The 25349-nt window shown below is 42.1% G+C and overlaps 1 protein-coding gene across 4 annotated transcripts in view; it reads left to right on the top strand.

Moving 5' to 3' along the window:
* LOC146064098 (CD109 antigen-like) overlaps positions 1-25349 on the top strand; it is a 216304-nt gene that overhangs the window by 140144 nt on the left and 50811 nt on the right. The window lies entirely within an intron of this gene.

The raw sequence follows: 25349 nt of genomic DNA, 5'->3' as shown, positions 1-25349 counted from the left end.
ACAGAATATCAATTTAATGATATCCCTAGGTTAGGAACTTAGAACATTAATCCAACCCGTGACAGTTCTATAATACTGTATATGGTGTGTAAAGTTTATCTTAGCCCGATACAATTTACAAAAAGCAATGTAGACTCAATTTTTCATTGAGCCCCTTTGGAGACAATGTCTCCAATTTAGCGATCCATCTACATTCAAGTTGTAAAAGTATTTTACCCCTGTTACCCCCTCTACTTAGTGGGGGCACATGGTCAATTAACTTGGTACGTAAACTGGCTACTGAGTGGCCAGCCGTGGCACAATGTCGCGCCACCGGCTGGTCACTAGTGCCAGTTTGGATGGCAGACCTTATTGCCTTCCTGTGGTTTGCCATTCTTTCCCTTAGTGTGGTCTCAGTTTTTCCCACATAAAGGAATCCACAGGGACAAAAAATTACATATATAACGAATTTAGTCGTACAGGTTATAACATGTCTAATGGGTAGTTTTTTACCACTATAAGGGTGTACTATGTGGTCACCTGTCAACAGGGAGTTACAAGTGGTACAGCTTAAACAGCGATAGCATCCATTTGGCTTAGTTAGAAAATTAGCAGGCATAACAGGTTTTAGCAAATCTGTCACATCAAGTTTCACTAGTGAATCCCTAAGGTTGCGTCCTCTGGAATAAGCCGGCATCAAGCGGGTACCTAGCAAACCTGGTAGATTTTTATCTGTGTTAACCACTGGCCACATTTTTTTTACATGTTTGTTGATGGAAGTACTCGAGGTATTAAACCTATTAATCCATGGAATGATTTTTCCACTTTTTTTAGTTGCTGATTTCCCTGCTAGACATGTTTCTCTGGACATATTCATTATTCGGTTTTTGGCCAGTTTAAGATCTTTGAGGTTATAACCTCGTTGTACAAAACGTATAATCATGTCATCTAGAGCTTTTAATGTGTCTACCGGGTCACTGGTGATTCTCCTCACTCGGAGCATCTGAGAAAAGGGAAGACCGCGTCTTAAAGGTAATAGGTGACAACTGTCATGTGTTAAGATGGAATTACGGTCAGTCTCTTTGATGTAAATTCTCGTCACCAGGGACCTATCCACAACGTTAAGGCTGACATCTAAAAAATGAATTGTGGAGTGACTTAGATTGGTGGTGAATTTGACCACATGATTAGAGGCGTTGTGTTTATCAAAAATATCTGTCAAAGCAGATTCAGGCCCTGACCAAACAATTAGTAGGTCGTCAATAAATCGTACATAGATTTTTAAATCTGGATCTTGAATTATAGAATCGAACAATAGGGTCTCTACAAACCACATAAAGGTATTAGCGTACGATGGAGCCACTGAGGACCCCATCGCACACCCCGATACCTGCAGGAAGAACTGTGCATTAAAATAGAAGTAATTTTTAGTCAACACTAAATTAAGTAATGCGAGGAACAGTTTAGTGGGTGGACCGACATATAAAGGATTATCTACAATCATTTTTGCCACCGCCTGCATACCTAACTCGTGTGGAATACAGGTATACAGGCTGGTGACATCAGCACTGCACAAAATAATACTATCATCCACAGGGCCAATGTTAGATAATTTTTTCAGCAAATCATTGGTATCTTGTATATAAGATGGAATGGCTTGTACACAAGGATTTAACACGCTGTCCAGGTACACAGAAATGGGCTGGAACAGGGACCCCCTGGCAGAGATGATGGGTCTGCCAGGAGAGTCCTCCAGCCGTTTGTGCACCTTGGGCAGCGTGTAAAACAACGGCACAATGGGATAATCCACCATCAGATATCGTAACAAATCTTTGTGGATATCCCCCTGTTGAACAGCATTAGCTAACAATGTGTCAAGCTCCTTCTTGTAATCCTTAGTAGGATCACTGCCAAGAAGGGCATAGACTTTGGTGTCATAAAGTTGTCTATAACATTCTTTCACATATGCATCAACAGGTTGTACGACAATAGCTCCTCCTTTGTCTGCTGAACGCACTACTACATCTTTACGAGCTTGTAATAATTTTAATGCAGTTTTCTCATCAACAAACAAATTAGAGTGATTAAACATATCTGATTGCACAGTATCAGGAGCAGATAATAACAATCTAGAAAATGTCTTTAACGTGGGGGAGTTAGTTGGGGGATCAAAGGTAGAGGCAGCAGCCAACTTACGTAACGCCGGTGGTATGGCAGTCCCATTATCTGGTAAGTCACGATTACCAAAAAAGTCCTTTAAGCGCAAGGATCGGTTGAAACGGTGGGCATCTACTTGCCACTGAAAAGGGTCATGGTGTAGAGATGGCACAAACGTAAGTCCCTTGGATAATACACTTAGTTCCGTAGCTGTAAGGGGAACCTCCGAAAGGTTAAAGACTAGGCACTCTTTTTCTTCCTTGAATAAGTGCGCCCGCTGCCTCTGGTTTTGCCCGCCGCGCCTCGTCCTTTTGGGGCGGCTGGGGCTATCGGGGGGGTGGCTGTGCTCCTGGTGCGCACTCCCAAAGGGATGTTCTCTCCGCCGATGGTTGATTGATGGGAATCTGTTTCGCTTGCTGAAGTGTTGGAGTCATTATATCTGCGATGACCCCCTCGGCGAAACCGTTGGCGTGGATTGAACTCCTTTGGGCGGTGAGGATTTAACCACTGATACACCATGTTGTTATCGTAATCAAGTTGTACCTTGCGTTGTTTCTCTTTTTTAAACTTGATAAGTTCTTTGGTGTACTGCTCAATGTCTTTTTCAATCTTATCAATCCAGTTGGTACTGGTATCACTTATGAGCATGGGTTTTTTATCCTTCACAAACACTTCAAGCTTTGAGCGTACTAGAGCCAATTCCCTTGCCGACTCCTCGATTACAAGGATTAACAAGTCCATGGAACATTTATTTAATATTCCAATCCATTTCTTGCAAAATGGAGCACTATGGCGTCCAATCGTGGGCGTGTTCCGTACACGGAACCCTCGTGGGATATGTTTATCCCTATGATAGTCAGATAGGGTAATGCCGTGATATAAATAATCAGTTTCACGTTTTCTCAGGTGCAGCCATTCCTTAAACAGGTCGCCACTCTCAGGGTTGAATTGGTCATCACGTAACGACCTAGTGAAGCGTGTTTTTTCTGCTTCAACATCAGAGTAGCTAAAACAGTCACATGAGTCCAGGTTAGAAAACGAAAACTCAGGATCTGTGCCCTCCGCCATGGTGGGAATTGAATCAGTCCTTTCCCGATGTAACCACTCCAGCAGGGTAACCAGGTAAAAGCGTGTCCCTCTGTCGACTGTAGTAAGGTGAGGACGGGTGCCTTGTAGATCACACTATCCGCAGACAGTATGGTATATGCACAGTTCAGTAGTACCGGCACTCCTTGGATCAATCACCAACGTTTGTGCTCAGGTGCCTTCTTAGAACGTGAAGTTCAATGTAGTAGATGAAGGAAGAAGCGGCACTCACGAGACTTGTCTTTAGGTGATAAAACAACAGCTTTATTCCAACATGTTTCGAGATATCCTCTCGTCGTCAGGGAACAACCATACTGAATACACAAGTGGTTTATAAAGGACATAAGACACACCTTCACCAATTAACACAGCACCTGAGCATTAACCCTATCACGTCAGCTCACCTGAGTAATCACAGGCAAGCAGGCGCTTCCAAGGGTTGCTGCATGAAAGTGCATGACGATGTACTTGGTACAATCAATTAGTGCACAAACATTATTGTTGCATACAGAGTGAAAAGTAATTTAGAAAAAATATAACAAATTCATAAAACACATACATTTTTATAAAAAAAGTTTTTAAGAATTTTTTAAAAAAAAAGAAGGTATACACCTGCAGGATAGGGGACCGATACATAGAAATCCACCATCGATGTTTTTATCGATAAATCAATAGCACAGAATATCAATTTAATGATATCCCTAGGTTAGGAACTTAGAACATTAATCCAACCCGTGACAGTTCTATAATACTGTATATGGTGTGTAAAGTTTATCTTAGCCCGATACAATTTACAAAAAGCAATGTAGACTCAATTTTTCATTGAGCCCCTTTGGAGACAATGTCTCCAATTTAGCGATCCATCTACATTCAAGTTGTAAAAGTATTTTACCCCTGTTACCCCCTCTACTTAGTGGGGGCACATGGTCAATTAACTTGGTACGTAAACTGGCTACTGAGTGGCCAGCCGTGGCACAATGTCGCGCCACCGGCTGGTCACTAGTGCCAGTTTGGATGGCAGACCTTATTGCCTTCCTGTGGTTTGCCATTCTTTCCCTTAGTGTGGTCTCAGTTTTTCCCACATAAAGGAATCCACAGGGACAAAAAATTACATATATAACGAATTTAGTCGTACAGGTTATAACATGTCTAATGGGTAGTTTTTTACCACTATAAGGGTGTACTATGTGGTCACCTGTCAACAGGGAGTTACAAGTGGTACAGCTTAAACAGCGATAGCATCCATTTGGCTTAGTTAGAAAATTAGCAGGCATAACAGGTTTTAGCAAATCTGTCACATCAAGTTTCACTAGTGAATCCCTAAGGTTGCGTCCTCTGGAATAAGCCGGCATCAAGCGGGTACCTAGCAAACCTGGTAGATTTTTATCTGTGTTAACCACTGGCCACATTTTTTTGACATGTTTGTTGATGGAAGTACTCGAGGTATTAAACCTATTAATCCATGGAATGATTTTTCCACTTTTTTTAGTTGCTGATTTCCCTGCTAGACATGTTTCTCTGGACATATTCATTATTCGGTTTTTGGCCAGTTTAAGATCTTTGAGGTTATAACCTCGTTGTACAAAACGTATAATCATGTCATCTAGAGCTTTTAATGTGTCTACCGGGTCGCTGGTGATTCTCCTCACTCGGAGCATCTGAGAAAAGGGAAGACCGCGTCTTAAAGGTAATAGGTGACAACTGTCATGTGTTAAGATGGAATTACGGTCAGTCTCTTTGATGTAAATTCTCGTCACCAGGGACCTATCCACAACGTTAAGGCTGACATCTAAAAAATGAATTGTGGAGTGACTTAGATTGGTGGTGAATTTGACCACATGATTAGAGGCGTTGTGTTTATCAAAAATATCTGTCAAAGCAGATTCAGGCCCTGACCAAACAATTAGTAGGTCGTCAATAAATCGTACATAGATTTTTAAATCTGGATCTTGAATTATAGAATCGAACAATAGGGTCTCTACAAACCACATAAAGGTATTAGCGTACGATGGAGCCACTGAGGACCCCATCGCACACCCCGATACCTGCAGGAAGAACTGTGCATTAAAATAGAAGTAATTTTTAGTCAACACTAAATTAAGTAATGCGAGGAACAGTTTAGTGGGTGGACCGACATATAAAGGATTATCTACAATCATTTTTGCCACCGCCTGCATACCTAACTCGTGTGGAATACAGGTATACAGGCTGGTGACATCAGCACTGCACAAAATAATACTATCATCCACAGGGCCAATGTTAGATAATTTTTTCAGCAAATCATTGGTATCTTGTATATAAGATGGAATGGCTTGTACACAAGGATTTAACACGCTGTCCAGGTACACAGAAATGGGCTGGAACAGGGACCCCCTGGCAGAGATGATGGGTCTGCCAGGAGAGTCCTCCAGCCGTTTGTGCACCTTGGGCAGCGTGTAAAACAACGGCACAATGGGATAATCCACCATCAGATATCGTAACAAATCTTTGTGGATATCCCCCTGTTGAACAGCATTAGCTAACAATGTGTCAAGCTCCTTCTTGTAATCCTTAGTAGGATCACTGCCAAGAAGGGCATAGACTTTGGTGTCATAAAGTTGTCTATAACATTCTTTCACATATGCATCAACAGGTTGTACGACAATAGCTCCTCCTTTGTCTGCTGAACGCACTACTACATCTTTACGAGCTTGTAATAATTTTAATGCAGTTTTCTCATCAACAAACAAATTAGAGTGATTAAACATATCTGATTGCACAGTATCAGGAGCAGATAATAACAATCTAGAAAATGTCTTTAACGTGGGGGAGTTAGTTGGGGGATCAAAGGTAGAGGCAGCAGCCAACTTACGTAACGCCGGTGGTATGGCAGTCCCATTATCTGGTAAGTCACGATTACCAAAAAAGTCCTTTAAGCGCAAGGATCGGTTGAAACGGTGGGCATCTACTTGCCACTGAAAAGGGTCATGGTGTAGAGATGGCACAAACGTAAGTCCCTTGGATAATACACTTAGTTCCGTAGCTGTAAGGGGAACCTCCGAAAGGTTAAAGACTAGGCACTCTTTTTCTTCCTTGAATAAGTGCGCCCGCTGCCTCTGGTTTTGCCCGCCGCGCCTCGTCCTTTTGGGGCGGCTGGGGCTATCGGGGGGGTGGCTGTGCTCCTGGTGCGCACTCCCAAAGGGATGTTCTCTCCGCCGATGGTTGATTGATGGGAATCTGTTTCGCTTGCTGAAGTGTTGGAGTCATTATATCTGCGATGACCCCCTCGGCGAAACCGTTGGCGTGGATTGAACTCCTTTGGGCGGTGAGGATTTAACCACTGATACACCATGTTGTTATCGTAATCAAGTTGTACCTTGCGTTGTTTCTCTTTTTTAAACTTGATAAGTTCTTTGGTGTACTGCTCAATGTCTTTTTCAATCTTATCAATCCAGTTGGTACTGGTATCACTTATGAGCATGGGTTTTTTATCCTTCACAAACACTTCAAGCTTTGAGCGTACTAGAGCCAATTCCCTTGCCGACTCCTCGATTACAAGGATTAACAAGTCCATGGAACATTTATTTAATATTCCAATCCATTTCTTGCAAAATGGAGCACTATGGCGTCCAATCGTGGGCGTGTTCCGTACACGGAACCCTCGTGGGATATGTTTATCCCTATGATAGTCAGATAGGGTAATGCCGTGATATAAATAATCAGTTTCACGTTTTCTCAGGTGCAGCCATTCCTTAAACAGGTCGCCACTCTCAGGGTTGAATTGGTCATCACGTAACGACCTAGTGAAGCGTGTTTTTTCTGCTTCAACATCAGAGTAGCTAAAACAGTCACATGAGTCCAGGTTAGAAAACGAAAACTCAGGATCTGTGCCCTCCGCCATGGTGGGAATTGAATCAGTCCTTTCCCGATGTAACCACTCCAGCAGGGTAACCAGGTAAAAGCGTGTCCCTCTGTCGACTGTAGTAAGGTGAGGACGGGTGCCTTGTAGATCACACTATCCGCAGACAGTATGGTATATGCACAGTTCAGTAGTACCGGCACTCCTTGGATCAATCACCAACGTTTGTGCTCAGGTGCCTTCTTAGAACGTGAAGTTCAATGTAGTAGATGAAGGAAGAAGCGGCACTCACGAGACTTGTCTTTAGGTGATAAAACAACAGCTTTATTCCAACATGTTTCGAGATATCCTCTCGTCGTCAGGGAACAACCATACTGAATACACAAGTGGTTTATAAAGGACATAAGACACACCTTCACCAATTAACACAGCACCTGAGCATTAACCCTATCACGTCAGCTCACCTGAGTAATCACAGGCAAGCAGGCGCTTCCAAGGGTTGCTGCATGAAAGTGCATGACGATGTACTTGGTACAATCAATTAGTGCACAAACATTATTGTTGCATACAGAGTGAAAAGTAATTTAGAAAAAATATAACAAATTCATAAAACACATACATTTTTATAAAAAAAGTTTTTAAGAATTTTAAAAAAAAAAAGAAGGTATACACCTGCAGGATAGGGGACCGATACATAGAAATCCACCATCGATGTTTTTATCGATAAATCAATAGCACAGAATATCAATTTAATGATATCCCTAGGTTAGGAACTTAGAACATTAATCCAACCCGTGACAGTTCTATAATACTGTATATGGTGTGTAAAGTTTATCTTAGCCCGATACAATTTACAAAAAGCAATGTAGACTCAATTTTTCATTGAGCCCCTTTGGAGACAATGTCTCCAATTTAGCGATCCATCTACATTCAAGTTGTAAAAGTATTTTACCCCTGTTACCCCCTCTACTTAGTGGGGGCACATGGTCAATTAACTTGGTACGTAAACTGGCTACTGAGTGGCCAGCCGTGGCACAATGTCGCGCCACCGGCTGGTCACTAGTGCCAGTTTGGATGGCAGACCTTATTGCCTTCCTGTGGTTTGCCATTCTTTCCCTTAGTGTGGTCTCAGTTTTTCCCACATAAAGGAATCCACAGGGACAAAAAATTACATATATAACGAATTTAGTCGTACAGGTTATAACATGTCTAATGGGTAGTTTTTTACCACTATAAGGGTGTACTATGTGGTCACCTGTCAACAGGGAGTTACAAGTGGTACAGCTTAAACAGCGATAGCATCCATTTGGCTTAGTTAGAAAATTAGCAGGCATAACAGGTTTTAGCAAATCTGTCACATCAAGTTTCACTAGTGAATCCCTAAGGTTGCGTCCTCTGGAATAAGCCGGCATCAAGCGGGTACCTAGCAAACCTGGTAGATTTTTATCTGTGTTAACCACTGGCCACATTTTTTTGACATGTTTGTTGATGGAAGTACTCGAGGTATTAAACCTATTAATCCATGGAATGATTTTTCCACTTTTTTTAGTTGCTGATTTCCCTGCTAGACATGTTTCTCTGGACATATTCATTATTCGGTTTTTGGCCAGTTTAAGATCTTTGAGGTTATAACCTCGTTGTACAAAACGTATAATCATGTCATCTAGAGCTTTTAATGTGTCTACCGGGTCACTGGTGATTCTCCTCACTCGGAGCATCTGAGAAAAGGGAAGACCGCGTCTTAAAGGTAATAGGTGACAACTGTCATGTGTTAAGATGGAATTACGGTCAGTCTCTTTGATGTAAATTCTCGTCACCAGGGACCTATCCACAACGTTAAGGCTGACATCTAAAAAATGAATTGTGGAGTGACTTAGATTGGTGGGGAATTTGACCACATGATTAGAGGCGTTGTGTTTATCAAAAATATCTGTCAAAGCAGATTCAGGCCCTGACCAAACAATTAGTAGGTCGTCAATAAATCGTACATAGATTTTTAAATCTGGATCTTGAATTATAGAATCGAACAATAGGGTCTCTACAAACCACATAAAGGTATTAGCGTACGATGGAGCCACTGAGGACCCCATCGCACACCCCGATACCTGCAGGAAGAACTGTGCATTAAAATAGAAGTAATTTTTAGTCAACACTAAATTAAGTAATGCGAGGAACAGTTTAGTGGGTGGACCGACATATAAAGGATTATCTACAATCATTTTTGCCACCGCCTGCATACCTAACTCGTGTGGAATACAGGTATACAGGCTGGTGACATCAGCACTGCACAAAATAATACTATCATCCACAGGGCCAATGTTAGATAATTTTTTCAGCAAATCATTGGTATCTTGTATATAAGATGGAATGGCTTGTACACAAGGATTTAACACGCTGTCCAGGTACACAGAAATGGGCTGGAACAGGGACCCCCTGGCAGAGATGATGGGTCTGCCAGGAGAGTCCTCCAGCCGTTTGTGCACCTTGGGCAGCGTGTAAAACAACGGCACAATGGGATAATCCACCATCAGATATCGTAACAAATCTTTGTGGATATCCCCCTGTTGAACAGCATTAGCTAACAATGTGTCAAGCTCCTTCTTGTAATCCTTAGTAGGATCACTGCCAAGAAGGGCATAGACTTTGGTGTCATAAAGTTGTCTATAACATTCTTTCACATATGCATCAACAGGTTGTACGACAATAGCTCCTCCTTTGTCTGCTGAACGCACTACTACATCTTTACGAGCTTGTAATAATTTTAATGCAGTTTTCTCATCAACAAACAAATTAGAGTGATTAAACATATCTGATTGCACAGTATCAGGAGCAGATAATAACAATCTAGAAAATGTCTTTAACGTGGGGGAGTTAGTTGGGGGATCAAAGGTAGAGGCAGCAGCCAACTTACGTAACGCCGGTGGTATGGCAGTCCCATTATCTGGTAAGTCACGATTACCAAAAAAGTCCTTTAAGCGCAAGGATCGGTTGAAACGGTGGGCATCTACTTGCCACTGAAAAGGGTCATGGTGTAGAGATGGCACAAACGTAAGTCCCTTGGATAATACACTTAGTTCCGTAGCTGTAAGGGGAACCTCCGAAAGGTTAAAGACTAGGCACTCTTTTTCTTCCTTGAATAAGTGCGCCCGCTGCCTCTGGTTTTGCCCGCCGCGCCTCGTCCTTTTGGGGCGGCTGGGGCTATCGGGGGGGTGGCTGTGCTCCTGGTGCGCACTCCCAAAGGGATGTTCTCTCCGCCGATGGTTGATTGATGGGAATCTGTTTCGCTTGCTGAAGTGTTGGAGTCATTATATCTGCGATGACCCCCTCGGCGAAACCGTTGGCGTGGATTGAACTCCTTTGGGCGGTGAGGATTTAACCACTGATACACCATGTTGTTATCGTAATCAAGTTGTACCTTGCGTTGTTTCTCTTTTTTAAACTTGATAAGTTCTTTGGTGTACTGCTCAATGTCTTTTTCAATCTTATCAATCCAGTTGGTACTGGTATCACTTATGAGCATGGGTTTTTTATCCTTCACAAACACTTCAAGCTTTGAGCGTACTAGAGCCAATTCCCTTGCCGACTCCTCGATTACAAGGATTAACAAGTCCATGGAACATTTATTTAATATTCCAATCCATTTCTTGCAAAATGGAGCACTATGGCGTCCAATCGTGGGCGTGTTCCGTACACGGAACCCTCGTGGGATATGTTTATCCCTATGATAGTCAGATAGGGTAATGCCGTGATATAAATAATCAGTTTCACGTTTTCTCAGGTGCAGCCATTCCTTAAACAGGTCGCCACTCTCAGGGTTGAATTGGTCATCACGTAACGACCTAGTGAAGCGTGTTTTTTCTGCTTCAACATCAGAGTAGCTAAAACAGTCACATGAGTCCAGGTTAGAAAACGAAAACTCAGGATCTGTGCCCTCCGCCATGGTGGGAATTGAATCAGTCCTTTCCCGATGTAACCACTCCAGCAGGGTAACCAGGTAAAAGCGTGTCCCTCTGTCGACTGTAGTAAGGTGAGGACGGGTGCCTTGTAGATCACACTATCCGCAGACAGTATGGTATATGCACAGTTCAGTAGTACCGGCACTCCTTGGATCAATCACCAACGTTTGTGCTCAGGTGCCTTCTTAGAACGTGAAGTTCAATGTAGTAGATGAAGGAAGAAGCGGCACTCACGAGACTTGTCTTTAGGTGATAAAACAACAGCTTTATTCCAACATGTTTCGAGATATCCTCTCGTCGTCAGGGAACAACCATACTGAATACACAAGTGGTTTATAAAGGACATAAGACACACCTTCACCAATTAACACAGCACCTGAGCATTAACCCTATCACGTCAGCTCACCTGAGTAATCACAGGCAAGCAGGCGCTTCCAAGGGTTGCTGCATGAAAGTGCATGACGATGTACTTGGTACAATCAATTAGTGCACAAACATTATTGTTGCATACAGAGTGAAAAGTAATTTAGAAAAAATATAACAAATTCATAAAACACATACATTTTTATAAAAAAAGTTTTTAAGAATTTTTTTAAAAAAAAGAAGGTATACACCTGCAGGATAGGGGACCGATACATAGAAATCCACCATCGATGTTTTTATCGATAAATCAATAGCACAGAATATCAATTTAATGATATCCCTAGGTTAGGAACTTAGAACATTAATCCAACCCGTGACAGTTCTATAATACTGTATATGGTGTGTAAAGTTTATCTTAGCCCGATACAATTTACAAAAAGCAATGTAGACTCAATTTTTCATTGAGCCCCTTTGGAGACAATGTCTCCAATTTAGCGATCCATCTACATTCAAGTTGTAAAAGTATTTTACCCCTGTTACCCCCTCTACTTAGTGGGGGCACATGGTCAATTAACTTGGTACGTAAACTGGCTACTGAGTGGCCAGCCGTGGCACAATGTCGCGCCACCGGCTGGTCACTAGTGCCAGTTTGGATGGCAGACCTTATTGCCTTCCTGTGGTTTGCCATTCTTTCCCTTAGTGTGGTCTCAGTTTTTCCCACATAAAGGAATCCACAGGGACAAAAAATTACATATATAACGAATTTAGTCGTACAGGTTATAACATGTCTAATGGGTAGTTTTTTACCACTATAAGGGTGTACTATGTGGTCACCTGTCAACAGGGAGTTACAAGTGGTACAGCTTAAACAGCGATAGCATCCATTTGGCTTAGTTAGAAAATTAGCAGGCATAACAGGTTTTAGCAAATCTGTCACATCAAGTTTCACTAGTGAATCCCTAAGGTTGCGTCCTCTGGAATAAGCCGGCATCAAGCGGGTACCTAGCAAACCTGGTAGATTTTTATCTGTGTTAACCACTGGCCACATTTTTTTGACATGTTTGTTGATGGAAGTACTCGAGGTATTAAACCTATTAATCCATGGAATGATTTTTCCACTTTTTTTAGTTGCTGATTTCCCTGCTAGACATGTTTCTCTGGACATATTCATTATTCGGTTTTTGGCCAGTTTAAGATCTTTGAGGTTATAACCTCGTTGTACAAAACGTATAATCATGTCATCTAGAGCTTTTAATGTGTCTACCGGGTCACTGGTGATTCTCCTCACTCGGAGCATCTGAGAAAAGGGAAGACCGCGTCTTAAAGGTAATAGGTGACAACTGTCATGTGTTAAGATGGAATTACGGTCAGTCTCTTTGATGTAAATTCTCGTCACCAGGGACCTATCCACAACGTTAAGGCTGACATCTAAAAAATGAATTGTGGAGTGACTTAGATTGGTGGTGAATTTGACCACATGATTAGAGGCGTTGTGTTTATCAAAAATATCTGTCAAAGCAGATTCAGGCCCTGACCAAACAATTAGTAGGTCGTCAATAAATCGACCATAGATTTTTAAATCTGGATCTTGAATTATAGAATCGAACAATAGGGTCTCTACAAACCACATAAAGGTATTAGCGTACGATGGAGCCACTGAGGACCCCATCGCACACCCCGATACCTGCAGGAAGAACTGTGCATTAAAATAGAAGTAATTTTTAGTCAACACTAAATTAAGTAATGCGAGGAACAGTTTAGTGGGTGGACCGACATATAAAGGATTATCTACAATCATTTTTGCCACCGCCTGCATACCTAACTCGTGTGGAATACAGGTATACAGGCTGGTGACATCAGCACTGCACAAAATAATACTATCATCCACAGGGCCAATGTTAGATAATTTTTTCAGCAAATCATTGGTATCTTGTATATAAGATGGAATGGCTTGTACACAAGGATTTAACACGCTGTCCAGGTACACAGAAATGGGCTGGAACAGGGACCCCCTGGCAGAGATGATGGGTCTGCCAGGAGAGTCCTCCAGCCGTTTGTGCACCTTGGGCAGCGTGTAAAACAACGGCACAATGGGATAATCCACCATCAGATATCGTAACAAATCTTTGTGGATATCCCCCTGTTGAACAGCATTAGCTAACAATGTGTCAAGCTCCTTCTTGTAATCCTTAGTAGGATCACTGCCAAGAAGGGCATAGACTTTGGTGTCATAAAGTTGTCTATAACATTCTTTCACATATGCATCAACAGGTTGTACGACAATAGCTCCTCCTTTGTCTGCTGAACGCACTACTACATCTTTACGAGCTTGTAATAATTTTAATGCAGTTTTCTCATCAACAAACAAATTAGAGTGATTAAACATATCTGATTGCACAGTATCAGGAGCAGATAATAACAATCTAGAAAATGTCTTTAACGTGGGGGAGTTAGTTGGGGGATCAAAGGTAGAGGCAGCAGCCAACTTACGTAACGCCGGTGGTATGGCAGTCCCATTATCTGGTAAGTCACGATTACCAAAAAAGTCCTTTAAGCGCAAGGATCGGTTGAAACGGTGGGCATCTACTTGCCACTGAAAAGGGTCATGGTGTAGAGATGGCACAAACGTAAGTCCCTTGGATAATACACTTAGTTCCGTAGCTGTAAGGGGAACCTCCGAAAGGTTAAAGACTAGGCACTCTTTTTCTTCCTTGAATAAGTGCGCCCGCTGCCTCTGGTTTTGCCCGCCGCGCCTCGTCCTTTTGGGGCGGCTGGGGCTATCGGGGGGGTGGCTGTGCTCCTGGTGCGCACTCCCAAAGGGATGTTCTCTCCGCCGATGGTTGATTGATGGGAATCTGTTTCGCTTGCTGAAGTGTTGGAGTCATTATATCTGCGATGACCCCCTCGGCGAAACCGTTGGCGTGGATTGAACTCCTTTGGGCGGTGAGGATTTAACCACTGATACACCATGTTGTTATCGTAATCAAGTTGTACCTTGCGTTGTTTCTCTTTTTTAAACTTGATAAGTTCTTTGGTGTACTGCTCAATGTCTTTTTCAATCTTATCAATCCAGTTGGTACTGGTATCACTTATGAGCATGGGTTTTTTATCCTTCACAAACACTTCAAGCTTTGAGCGTACTAGAGCCAATTCCCTTGCCGACTCCTCGATTACAAGGATTAACAAGTCCATGGAACATTTATTTAATATTCCAATCCATTTCTTGCAAAATGGAGCACTATGGCGTCCAATCGTGGGCGTGTTCCGTACACGGAACCCTCGTGGGATATGTTTATCCCTATGATAGTCAGATAGGGTAATGCCGTGATATAAATAATCAGTTTCACGTTTTCTCAGGTGCAGCCATTCCTTAAACAGGTCGCCACTCTCAGGGTTGAATTGGTCATCACGTAACGACCTAGTGAAGCGTGTTTTTTCTGCTTCAACATCAGAGTAGCTAAAACAGTCACATGAGTCCAGGTTAGAAAACGAAAACTCAGGATCTGTGCCCTCCGCCATGGTGGGAATTGAATCAGTCCTTTCCCGATGTAACCACTCCAGCAGGGTAACCAGGTAAAAGCGTGTCCCTCTGTCGACTGTAGTAAGGTGAGGACGGGTGCCTTGTAGATCACACTATCCGCAGACAGTATGGTATATGCACAGTTCAGTAGTACCGGCACTCCTTGGATCAATCACCAACGTTTGTGCTCAGGTGCCTTCTTAGAACGTGAAGTTCAATGTAGTAGATGAAGGAAGAAGCGGCACTCACGAGACTTGTCTTTAGGTGATAAAACAACAGCTTTATTCCAACATGTTTCGAGATATCCTCTCGTCGTCAGGGAACAACCATACTGAATACACAAGTGGTTTATAAAGGACATAAGACACACCTTCACCAATTAACACAGCACCTGAGCATTAACCCTATCACGTCAGCTCACCTGAGTAATCACAGGCAAGCAGGCGCTTCCAAGGGTTGCTGCATGAAAGTGCATGACGATGTACTTGGTACAATCAATTAGTGCACAAACATTATTGTTGCATACAGAGTGAAAAGTAATTTAGAAAAAATATAACAAATTCATAAAACACATACATTTTTATAAAAAAAGTTTTTAAGAATTTTTTTAAAAAAAAGAAGGTATACACCTGCAGGATAGGGGACCGATACATAGAAATCCACCATCGATGTTTTTATCGATAAATCAATAGCACAGAATATCAATTTAATGATATCCCTAGGTTAGGAACTTAGAACATTAATCCAACCCGTGACAGTTCTATAATACTGTATATGGTGTGTAAAGTTTATCTTAGCCCGATACAATTTACAAAAAGCAATGTAGACTCAATTTTTCATTGAGCCCCTTTGGAGACAATGTCTCCAATTTAGCGATCCATCTACATTCAAGTTGTAAAAGTATTTTACCCCTGTTACCCCCTCTACTTAGTGGGGGCACATGGTCAATTAACTTGGTACGTAAACTGGCTACTGAGTGGCCAGCCGTGGCACAATGTCGCGCCACCGGCTGGTCACTAGTGCCAGTTTGGATGGCAGACCTTATTGCCTTCCTGTGGTTTGCCATTCTTTCCCTTAGTGTGGTCTCAGTTTTTCCCACATAAAGGAATCCACAGGGACAAAAAATTACATATATAACGAATTTAGTCGTACAGGTTATAACATGTCTAATGGGTAGTTTTTTACCACTATAAGGGTGTACTATGTGGTCACCTGTCAACAGGGAGTTACAAGTGGTACAGCTTAAACAGCGATAGCATCCATTTGGCTTAGTTAGAAAATTAGCAGGCATAACAGGTTTTAGCAAATCTGTCACATCAAGTTTCACTAGTGAATCCCTAAGGTTGCGTCCTCTGGAATAAGCCGGCATCAAGCGGGTACCTAGCAAACCTGGTAGATTTTTATCTGTGTTAACCACTGGCCACATTTTTTTGACATGTTTGTTGATGGAAGTACTCGAGGTATTAAACCTATTAATCCATGGAATGATTTTTCCACTTTTTTTAGTTGCTGATTTCCCTGCTAGACATGTTTCTCTGGACATATTCATTATTCGGTTTTTGGCCAGTTTAAGATCTTTGAGGTTATAACCTCGTTGTACAAAACGTATAATCATGTCATCTAGAGCTTTTAATGTGTCTACCGGGTCACTGGTGATTCTCCTCACTCGGAGCATCTGAGAAAAGGGAAGACCGCGTCTTAAAGGTAATAGGTGACAACTGTCATGTGTTAAGATGGAATTACGGTCAGTCTCTTTGATGTAAATTCTCGTCACCAGGGACCTATCCACAACGTTAAGGCTGACATCTAAAAAATGAATTGTGGAGTGACTTAGATTGGTGGTGAATTTGACCACATGATTAGAGGCGTTGTGTTTATCAAAAATATCTGTCAAAGCAGATTCAGGCCCTGACCAAACAATTAGTAGGTCGTCAATAAATCGTACATAGATTTTTAAATCTGGATCTTGAATTATAGAATCGAACAATAGGGTCTCTACAAACCACATAAAGGTATTAGCGTACGATGGAGCCACTGAGGACCCCATCGCACACCCCGATACCTGCAGGAAGAACTGTGCATTAAAATAGAAGTAATTTTTAGTCAACACTAAATTAAGTAATGCGAGGAACAGTTTAGTGGGTGGACCGACATATAAAGGATTATCTACAATCATTTTTGCCACCGCCTGCATACCTAACTCGTGTGGAATACAGGTATACAGGCTGGTGACATCAGCACTGCACAAAATAATACTATCATCCACAGGGCCAATGTTAGATAATTTTTTCAGCAAATCATTGGTATCTTGTATATAAGATGGAATGGCTTGTACACAAGGATTTAACACGCTGTCCAGGTACACAGAAATGGGCTGGAACAGGGACCCCCTGGCAGAGATGATGGGTCTGCCAGGAGAGTCCTCCAGCCGTTTGTGCACCTTGGGCAGCGTGTAAAACAACGGCACAATGGGATAATCCACCATCAGATATCGTAACAAATCTTTGTGGATATCCCCCTGTTGAACAGCATTAGCTAACAATGTGTCAAGCTCCTTCTTGTAATCCTTAGTAGGATCACTGCCAAGAAGGGCATAGACTTTGGTGTCATAAAGTTGTCTATAACATTCTTTCACATATGCATCAACAGGTTGTACGACAATAGCTCCTCCTTTGTCTGCTGAACGCACTACTACATCTTTACGAGCTTGTAATAATTTTAATGCAGTTTTCTCATCAACAAACAAATTAGAGTGATTAAACATATCTGATTGCACAGTATCAGGAGCAGATAATAACAATCTAGAAAATGTCTTTAACGTGGGGGAGTTAGTTGGGGGATCAAAGGTAGAGGCAGCAGCCAACTTACGTAACGCCGGTGGTATGGCAGTCCCATTATCTGGTAAGTCACGATTACCAAAAAAGTCCTTTAAGCGCAAGGATCGGTTGAAACGGTGGGCATCTACTTGCCACTGAAAAGGGTCATGGTGTAGAGATGGCACAAACGTAAGTCCCTTGGATAATACACTTAGTTCCGTAGCTGTAAGGGGAACCTCCGAAAGGTTAAAGACTAGGCACTCTTTTTCTTCCTTGAATAAGTGCGCCCGCTGCCTCTGGTTTTGCCCGCCGCGCCTCGTCCTTTTGGGGCGGCTGGGGCTATCGGGGGGGTGGCTGTGCTCCTGGTGCGCACTCCCAAAGGGATGTTCTCTCCGCCGATGGTTGATTGATGGGAATCTGTTTCGCTTGCTGAAGTGTTGGAGTCATTATATCTGCGATGACCCCCTCGGCGAAACCGTTGGCGTGGATTGAACTCCTTTGGGCGGTGAGGATTTAACCACTGATACACCATGTTGTTATCGTAATCAAGTTGTACCTTGCGTTGTTTCTCTTTTTTAAACTTGATAAGTTCTTTGGTGTACTGCTCAATGTCTTTTTCAATCTTATCAATCCAGTTGGTACTGGTATCACTTATGAGCATGGGTTTTTTATCCTTCACAAACACTTCAAGCTTTGAGCGTACTAGAGCCAATTCCCTTGCCGACTCCTCGATTACAAGGATTAACAAGTCCATGGAACATTTATTTAATATTCCAATCCATTTCTTGCAAAATGGAGCACTATGGCGTCCAATCGTGGGCGTGTTCCGTACACGGAACCCTCGTGGGATATGTTTATCCCTATGATAGTCAGATAGGGTAATGCCGTGATATAAATAATCAGTTTCACGTTTTCTCAGGTGCAGCCATTCCTTAAACAGGTCGCCACTCTCAGGGTTGAATTGGTCATCACGTAACGACCTAGTGAAGCGTGTTTTTTCTGCTTCAACATCAGAGTAGCTAAAACAGTCACATGAGTCCAGGTTAGAAAACGAAAACTCAGGATCTGTGCCCTCCGCCATGGTGGGAATTGAATCAGTCCTTTCCCGATGTAACCACTCCAGCAGGGTAACCAGGTAAAAGCGTGTCCCTCTGTCGACTGTAGTAAGGTGAGGACGGGTGCCTTGTAGATCACACTATCCGCAGACAGTATGGTATATGCACAGTTCAGTAGTACCGGCACTCCTTGGATCAATCACCAACGTTTGTGCTCAGGTGCCTTCTTAGAACGTGAAGTTCAATGTAGTAGATGAAGGAAGAAGCGGCACTCACGAGACTTGTCTTTAGGTGATAAAACAACAGCTTTATTCCAACATGTTTCGAGATATCCTCTCGTCGTCAGGGAACAACCATACTGAATACACAAGTGGTTTATAAAGGACATAAGACACACCTTCACCAATTAACACAGCACCTGAGCATTAACCCTATCACATCAGCTCACCTGAGTAATCACAGGCAAGAAGGCGCTTCCAAGGGTTGCTGCATGAAAGTGCATGACGATGTACTTGGTACAATCAATTAGTGCACAAACATTATTGTTGCATACATCGCTAAATTGGAGACATTGTCTCCAAAGGGGCTCAATGAAAAATTGAGTCTACATTGCTTTTTGTAAATTGTATCGGGCTAAGATAAACTTTACACACCATATACAGTATTATAGAACTGTCACGGGTTGGATTAATGTTCTAAGTTCCTAACCTAGGGATATCATTAAATTGATATTCTGTGCTATTGATTTATCGATAAAAACATCGATGGTGGATTTCTATGTATCGGTCCCCTATCCTGCAGGTGTATACCTTCTTTTTTTTAAAAAAATTCTTAAAAACTTTTTTTATAAAAATGTATGTTTTATGAATTTGTTATATTTTTTCTAAATTACTTTTCACTCTGTATGCAACAATAATGTTTGTGCACTAATTGATTGTACCAAGTACATCGTCATGCACTTTCATGCAGCAACCCTTGGAAGCGCCTGCTTGCCTGTGATTACTCAGGTGAGCTGACGTGATAGGGTTAATGCTCAGGTGCTGTGTTAATTGGTGAAGGTGTGTCTTATGTCCTTTATAAACCACTTGTGTATTCAGTATGGTTGTTCCCTGACGACGAGAGGATATCTCGAAACATGTTGGAATAAAGCTGTTGTTTTATCACCTAAAGACAAGTCTCGTGAGTGCCGCTTCTTCCTTCATCTACTACATTGAACTTCACGTTCTAAGAAGGCACCTGAGCACAAACGTTGGTGATTGATCCAAGGAGTGCCGGTACTACTGAACTGTGCATATACCATACTGTCTGCGGATAGTGTGATCTACAAGGCACCCGTCCTCACCTTACTACAGTCGACAGAGGGACACGCTTTTACCTGGTTACCCTGCTGGAGTGGTTACATCGGGAAAGGACTGATTCAATTCCCACCATGGCGGAGGGCACAGATCCTGAGTTTTCGTTTTCTAACCTGGACTCATGTGACTGTTTTAGCTACTCTGATGTTGAAGCAGAAAAAACACGCTTCACTAGGTCGTTACGTGATGACCAATTCAACCCTGAGAGTGGCGACCTGTTTAAGGAATGGCTGCACCTGAGAAAACGTGAAACTGATTATTTATATCACGGCATTACCCTATCTGACTATCATAGGGATAAACATATCCCACGAGGGTTCCGTGTACGGAACACGCCCACGATTGGACGCCATAGTGCTCCATTTTGCAAGAAATGGATTGGAATATTAAATAAATGTTCCATGGACTTGTTAATCCTTGTAATCGAGGAGTCGGCAAGGGAATTGGCTCTAGTACGCTCAAAGCTTGAAGTGTTTGTGAAGGATAAAAAACCCATGCTCATAAGTGATACCAGTACCAACTGGATTGATAAGATTGAAAAAGACATTGAGCAGTACACCAAAGAACTTATCAAGTTTAAAAAAGAGAAACAACGCAAGGTACAACTTGATTACGATAACAACATGGTGTATCAGTGGTTAAATCCTCACCGCCCAAAGGAGTTCAATCCACGCCAACGGTTTCGCCGAGGGGGTCATCGCAGATATAATGACTCCAACACTTCAGCAAGCGAAACAGATTCCCATCAATCAACCATCGGCGGAGAGAACATCCCTTTGGGAGTGCGCACCAGGAGCACAGCCACCCCCCCGATAGCCCCAGCCGCCCCAAAAGGACGAGGCGCGGCGGGCAAAACCAGAGGCAGCGGGCGCACTTATTCAAGGAAGAAAAAGAGTGCCTAGTCTTTAACCTTTCGGAGGTTCCCCTTACAGCTACGGAACTAAGTGTATTATCCAAGGGACTTACGTTTGTGCCATCTCTACACCATGACCCTTTTCAGTGGCAAGTAGATGCCCACCGTTTCAACCGATCCTTGCGCTTAAAGGACTTTTTTGGTAATCGTGACTTACCAGATAATGGGACTGCCATACCACCGGCGTTACGTAAGTTGGCTGCTGCCTCTACCTTTGATCCCCCAACTAACTCCCCCACGTTAAAGACATTTTCTAGATTGTTATTATCTGCTCCTGATACTGTGCAATCAGATATGTTTAATCACTCTAATTTGTTTGTTGATGAGAAAACTGCATTAAAATTATTACAAGCTCGTAAAGATGTAGTAGTGCGTTCAGCAGACAAAGGAGGAGCTATTGTCGTACAACCTGTTGATGCATATGTGAAAGAATGTTATAGACAACTTTATGACACCAAAGTCTATGCCCTTCTTGGCAGTGATCCTACTAAGGATTACAAGAAGGAGCTTGACACATTGTTAGCTAATGCTGTTCAACAGGGGGATATCCACAAAGATTTGTTACGATATCTGATGGTGGATTATCCCATTGTGCCGTTGTTTTACACGCTGCCCAAGGTGCACAAACGGCTGGAGGACTCTCCTGGCAGACCCATCATCTCTGCCAGGGGGTCCCTGTTCCAGCCCATTTCTGTGTACCTGGACAGCGTGTTAAATCCTTGTGTACAAGCCATTCCATCTTATATACAAGATACCAATGATTTGCTGAAAAAATTATCTAACATTGGCCCTGTGGATGATAGTATTATTTTGTGCAGTGCTGATGTCACCAGCCTGTATACCTGTATTCCACACGAGTTAGGTATGCAGGCGGTGGCAAAAATGATTGTAGATAATCCTTTATATGTCGGTCCACCCACTAAACTGTTCCTCGCATTACTTAATTTAGTGTTGACTAAAAATTACTTCTATTTTAATGCACAGTTCTTCCTGCAGGTATCGGGGTGTGCGATGGGGTCCTCAGTGGCTCCATCGTACGCTAATACCTTTATGTGGTTTGTAGAGACCCTATTGTTCGATTCTATAATTCAAGATCCAGATTTAAAAATCTATGTACGATTTATTGACGACCTACTAATTGTTTGGTCAGGGCCTGAATCTGCTTTGACAGATATTTTTGATAAACACAACGCCTCTAATCATGTGGTCAAATTCACCACCAATCTAAGTCACTCCACAATTCATTTTTTAGATGTCAGCCTTAACGTTGTGGATAGGTCCCTGGTGACGAGAATTTACATCAAAGAGACTGACCGTAATTCCATCTTAACACATGACAGTTGTCACCTATTACCTTTAAGACGCGGTCTTCCCTTTTCTCAGATGCTCCGAGTGAGGAGAATCACCAGTGACCCGGTAGACACATTAAAAGCTCTAGATGACATGATTATACGTTTTGTACAACGAGGTTATAACCTCAAAGATCTTAAACTGGCCAAAAACCGAATAATGAATATGTCCAGAGAAACATGTCTAGCAGGGAAATCAGCAACTAAAAAAAGTGGAAAAATCATTCCATGGATTAATAGGTTTAATACCTCGAGTACTTCCATCAACAAACATGTCAAAAAAATGTGGCCAGTGGTTAACACAGATAAAAATCTACCAGGTTTGCTAGGTACCCGCTTGATGCCGGCTTATTCCAGAGGACGCAACCTTAGGGATTCACTAGTGAAACTTGATGTGACAGATTTGCTAAAACCTGTTATGCCTGCTAATTTTCTAACTAAGCCAAATGGATGCTATCGCTGTTTAAGCTGTACCACTTGTAACTCCCTGTTGACAGGTGACCACATAGTACACCCTTATAGTGGTAAAAAACTACCCATTAGACATGTTATAACCTGTACGACTAAATTCGTTATATATGTAATTTTTTGTCCCTGTGGATTCCTTTATGTGGGAAAAACTGAGACCACACTAAGGGAAAGAATGGCAAACCACAGGAAGGCAATAAGGTCTGCCATCCAAACTGGCACTAGTGACCAGCCGGTGGCGCGACATTGTGCCACGGCTGGCCACTCAGTAGCCAGTTTACGTACCAAGTTAATTGACCATGTGCCCCCACTAAGTAGAGGGGGTAACAGGGGTAAAATACTTTTACAACTTGAATGTAGATGGATCGCTAAATTGGAGACATTGTCTCCAAAGGGGCTCAATGAAAAATTGAGTCTACATTGCTTTTTGTAAATTGTATCGGGCTAAGATAAACTTTACACACCATATACAGTATTATAGAACTGTCACGGGTTGGATTAATGTTCTAAGTTCCTAACCTAGGGATATCATTAAATTGATATTCTGTGCTATTGATTTATCGATAAAAACATCGATGGTGGATTTCTATGTATCGGTCCCCTATCCTGCAGGTGTATACCTTCTTTTTTTTAAAAAAATTCTTAAAAACTTTTTTTATAAAAATGTATGTTTTATGAATTTGTTATATTTTTTCTAAATTACTTTTCACTCTGTATGCAACAATAATGTTTGTGCACTAATTGATTGTACCAAGTACATCGTCATGCACTTTCATGCAGCAACCCTTGGAAGCGCCTGCTTGCCTGTGATTACTCAGGTGAGCTGACGTGATAGGGTTAATGCTCAGGTGCTGTGTTAATTGGTGAAGGTGTGTCTTATGTCCTTTATAAACCACTTGTGTATTCAGTATGGTTGTTCCCTGACGACGAGAGGATATCTCGAAACATGTTGGAATAAAGCTGTTGTTTTATCACCTAAAGACAAGTCTCGTGAGTGCCGCTTCTTCCTTCATCTACTATATATATATATATATATATATACAGTATGTATACTGTGTGAAAGTAGCCTTATAGTGGATATAGCTAGACGCACTGTCTAGCCTTCGTCACACTGTTTTATTTCTTTTAGGATGACTACAGAACAGTAATTTTTCCAGAGTAGAATGTTCACAGCCTTGTTGCTTACTAGCAAGACCTACTCTCTAGTCACTGGCCACTATCTGGTATCAGTCATCAAAGACAAATGGCCTAAAGAGGATTTATATAACCCAATATTCTCCTTCCCCTCACTGATTGACAGGCAAACCACACCCTTTCCCGCCTTTCAAATATAGGCTTTCACAGATGTTCTGAATTGACCAGTCAGTCTGACAAATTGCAGTGAGAGGCACAGTGAAACTAACAGACAGGTAAATCACAAATCCTATCCTTCAAGTGCTATTCAAATGCTGAATAGCTAAACACCCTGGCTCCTTTGTAGCACACTGCCCCTTTTGCCACAGTACACAATATTTTGTTGGACAGCCTTCATAAATAATACACATGTTCATTTCAAAATCTATGTGAAAGCAAAAGGACACATAGGGGGTATTCAATCCCGGACAATATTTCTGCCAGCATTGAAGGCAGTTTCCGACAAAACAGATCCAGAAATGACTGTGGATTGTGGAATTCGCAGCCATTTTCGACAATCCTCAGACTTTCCGACGCTCGAAAGTCAGAACATTGAGATCCGACAGTCGTGTTGCAGTCGAGAGAAATGAAAACGGTCTGGGTTTCCAACTGTTGGAATCCCATATTGAATACCTTCAATAGTGTATTAAAGTATATCATAAATTGACATTCACCAGTATTTATTCAGTACATGCAGAGATTCAAACAATATCAACCATCCTAGGGTGTTGCAATGGAGCATATACCTAAGTGTAAATTTGATATGGGTCAAAAAAGACCCGAACACCCTAGAAAGGTTAATGAATAGTGAATAATAATGAATAAGAAAGTCAATGTTTCTAATATTATAGAAAGCCAATTCGGAAATACAGATGTTTGCATCATCCCTGGTATGTGGGCTGTGCAGGGGTGTGGTTGTCAGATTACCGGTATTGGAAAGCAGGGGTAGGGGTGCTAGGATGACCATCTAGTTTTGAGGACGACTGCTCAGGGGCATTGACGTGGGGGGTTGCTGCTGGCTCCTGAATACTTGTCTACCATTCTGGGTGGGCTAGGAGCTGCACCCGGTTTCCATGAGCCTCCCGGTCAATGTCTTGCCACTGTCCATTCAGCATAGTGTTTATATGAAAGTGATTAACTTGATGGGCTTGATGTACATTGTTAATCTTAAAACGATTGCTGCATCATCTCCAAAAAACATAACTTTTGTATTAAAAATTAAAATCAGATTTTGTAATAAAAATGTGTATTTATAATGTTATAATGTTAATACATGTTATTTAAGTATTTAGTCCACATAGGTACTTATAGTTTAAAGTAC

The sequence above is a fragment of the Crinia signifera genome, chromosome 3, assembly GCF_055691185.1.
Source record: "Crinia signifera chromosome 3, ASM5569118v1, whole genome shotgun sequence".
NCBI classification, from domain to species: Eukaryota; Metazoa; Chordata; class Amphibia; order Anura; family Myobatrachidae; genus Crinia; species Crinia signifera.
Note: the sequence above shows the minus strand (reverse complement) of the source record. Positions and strands in the feature narration are given on the sequence as shown.